The sequence below is a fragment of the Mustela lutreola genome, chromosome 16 (assembly GCF_030435805.1).
Source record: "Mustela lutreola isolate mMusLut2 chromosome 16, mMusLut2.pri, whole genome shotgun sequence".
NCBI lineage: Eukaryota > Metazoa > Chordata > Mammalia > Carnivora > Mustelidae > Mustela > Mustela lutreola.
In genome coordinates this window covers 43,449,474-43,453,284 of record NC_081305.1, presented here as the reverse complement: position 1 = coordinate 43,453,284, position 3,811 = coordinate 43,449,474, and positions in this window count along the sequence as shown.

The window sequence follows — 3,811 nt, the reverse complement described above, 5'->3', positions numbered from 1 at the left end:
CTGTAGGTAAGATTTGACCTTAAGACTTGCTTCAATAGAGACCTACACAAAACTTAGGGATGATCAAATTTAGAGAGCAAGCTGGGGCACTGCCATATGAAACAAACAACTTCCCATAACAATATGGCATATAAGTAATAATACATATATGCATTAATATGAAAAGGATTTATTTGAAATTAAATATTATTGTCCTACTTTTGTCAAGTCCACACTATAATTTAAACAAAACTAGAACAGTAGCAATTAGTAATAATTATTTGTAGGACTATAAAAATAAAAAAATATAAATGTTCTAACGCAGTTTTTTTTCTGTTCTCTGATTCAGCAATTTAACTGCTTTGAAATTTAAATTTTGTAGTCCATATTACTGTGTATGTATGTATATATTATCTAATATATATATACATATTCAAAGTAATCACTGTAACCATTGTGTGGCTTGAACTCAAAACCCAGAGATCGAGTTACATGCTCTACTGATTGAGCTATCCAGGTGCCGCATTATTGTACATTAAGACACAAAGATGTCAGGGGCGCCTGGGTGGCTCAATCAGCTAGGCATCTGACTCTTGGTTTCAGCTCATGATCTTGGGGTCATGAGACTGAGCCCCACATTGGGTTTCACAATCAGCATGGAATCCCCTTGAGATCCTCTCTCTCCCTTTGCCCCTCATCCCCACACTCTCAAAAAAATAGAAAGACACGATGTCATACTTTTTGAAAGGAGAACGGGGGTGCCTGGGTGGCTCAGTGGGTTAAGCCTCTGCCTTCGGCTCAGGTCATGATCCCAGCATCTTGGGATCAAGCCCCATATTGGGTTCCCGACTCAGCAGGAAGCCTGCTTCTCCCTCTCCCACTACCTCTGCTTATATTCCCTCTCTCACGGTGTCTCTCTCTCTCTGTCAAATAAATGAACAAAATCTTAAAAAAAAAAAAAAGAACGGAAATATAATAGAACCAATTGAGCATATATTACCCTATACAAGAAAAATTAATAAGGACATGTTTCCTTCTATCCTTTGGTGTATAGCAGGTTATTTTTACTCATCTTTTCCAGTAATACTTCTGGACTAAGACATCATTTTTCATGTATATTGGTAAAAAGGAATATAGGCAAAACAAAATTCCCTTTGACTTGTAGCTCTGCTCTCATCAAGCCGACATTCCAGATTCTTGGTGTCAGCCCAATGCGATGATAACAAATACTCTCTCAACAAAAGCATTTGAGCATTGAACATACAGGATTTTACTCCCAACAAGAGCATGTTTTTAGATTTGGATGATCTCTGGGACCCTGGAATGTCCTACTTGGTAGGAATATTTTTTTTGTTAAGATTTTATTTATTTATTTGACAGAGAGAGATCACAAGTAGAGAGGCAGGCAGAGAGAGAGAGGGAAGCAGGCTCCCTGCTGAGCAGAGAGCCTGCATGCAGGACTCAATCCCAGGACCCTGAGATCATGACCTGAGCCGAAGGCAGCGGCTTAACCCACAGAGCCCCCCTTGGCGCCCCTTGGTAGGTGTATTTTTGCTTGATTGGGAGCTTTGGCCACCAGCCTGTCTAGACTGTCTAGAGTTATGATGGGGGCTTTAAGGATACACCATTACCAGCTGTGACCTCTGGAGGAACTGGAGACTAAAGGTAAGAGTTTGAACCTTCAGAAGGAGCTGGAGACTAAAGATCAGCCTCATGGAAGAATGTAATTGAGCTCCAGGAATAACTCTGGCAACCAAAGCCTCAGGCAAGCTTTCCTGCGGGAATTATCCCGTCATAACCAAGAAGAGGTATCGACATCCCTGACTGCATGGGTAGAGGATGACTGGAAGCTCCACATTTTGATCCCTCCCAGTTTGCCCTATGCATCTCTTCTTTAGCTGATTCTAATTTGTATCTTTTTGCTGTAAAAATAATCACCGGTGCACTGTTTTCCTGAGTTGGGAGTTGTTCTACTATTCTACTGAATTACGGAAACTTAAGAGTGGTCAGAGGAACAGCTGAATTTGACAAAAGATTTGTATTATTCATCACATCAGCAAATTAAATAGGGGAAAAACATCATGTTGACACCAATGGACAACAAAATGACTTCTGACAAAAATCTAGCAGGCATTAAGTAAAACAGGGACGGAATGAAAACAGTTATGTATAACAAAGACTATTTAAATCAAGAGGCATTACACTAAATGTTTAAATAGATACATGATTTCCATCAAAATGGAAAAAATGAGAGAAATGTATCCTCACCAATACTCAACCTTATTCTGATAATACCAGCTACTGCTATGAGAAATGTATATAAAATATAAATATTGAGGGAACCTTTTTCTACTTGGAAATGCCATGACCACATGGCAGAAAATTTAACACTAGAAATAAAAAGAGTAAGATTATCTGTAAGGTTTAAAAAAAAAAAAAAAGACAACTGTATCTAAATTTAAAATGTTAGCAAAACAATAAATGCCCTTAGTTATAACTTGTCACCTTGAGAAAAAATAACTCCAATATTTATAAATGTGTAGTACCTGGAATATTTTACAAATCATGACCAACCAATGAGATACCGCCCCCCCAAAATAGAGAAAATACATGAATAAAAAAAGCACTGTTAAGAGAAACATGACTGGCCAATAAACACATATGAAAAAGATGTTCTAGTCACTTATAATCAGGGAAATATTGAAACTAATAACAGAAGCAGGAAAATCTGGATGCTCATTTCAGGAATTAGAGGGATCCAAAATTGGTGCAATGATGGAGCAACCATCTAGCAACATGTAATGCAAAGAGTATGTAGAGACTTCTAGATATGCACCTTAGAGTCTTCAAATAAATCAGAAAATACACAAAATAATTTCAATATAGCATTTTTATTACAGTGAAAAATCATTTATGTCCTAATTACTATTTAACAGAATATTTAAGCATGTTTTATATGTACATATCAAGGACCAAACTAGAATCTTTCACATTCTATAGAAAAGCACTAGCCCTCAAGATCCAAGCAGGAAGCTTTCAGAATATGACGTGAGCTTCGAAGAAAAATGCCCTTTCCTCACCCCAATGCCAACACACTCACCATAATGTCTGAAATGATGTTCTTGAAGACATTCATTGTGGTAATGGAAGCATCTGTTCACATTCTAAAGATGGTAAGAGATACTGGGTATGAGAATTCCACAATGAAGTTATTTTGAGATACACTGTGTTAAATAAAAATCTCTTTACTGGGGCACCTGGGTGGCTCAGTGGGTTAAAGCCTCCACCTTTGGCTCAGGTCATGATCCCAGGGTCCTGGGATCGGCCCTGTGCTCCGCGGGGAGCCTGCTTCCCCTGCCTCTCTGCCTACTTGTGATCTCTTTTTTTTTTTTTTTTTTAAATATTTTATTTATTTATTTGACAGAGAGAAATCATAAGTAGATGGAGAGGCAGGCAGAGGGAGAGGGAAGCAGGCTCTCTGCCGAGCAGAGAGCCCGATGCGGGACTCGATCCCAGGACTCTGAGATCATGACCTGAGCTGAAGGCAGCAGCTTAACCCACTGAGCCATCCAGGCGCCCGTGATCTCTTTTATTTTTATTTTATTTTTTTTAAAGATTTTATTTATTTATTTGACAGAGAGAAATTACAAGTACACTGAGAGGCAGGCAGAGAGAGAGAGAAGGAAGCAGGCTCCCCGCTGAGCAGAGAGCCCGACGCGGGACTCGATCCCAGGACCCTGAGATCATGACCTGAGCCGAAGGCAGCGGCTTAACCCACTGAGCCACCCAGGCGCCCCCGTGATCTCTTTTAAATAAATAAAAATCTTTATTA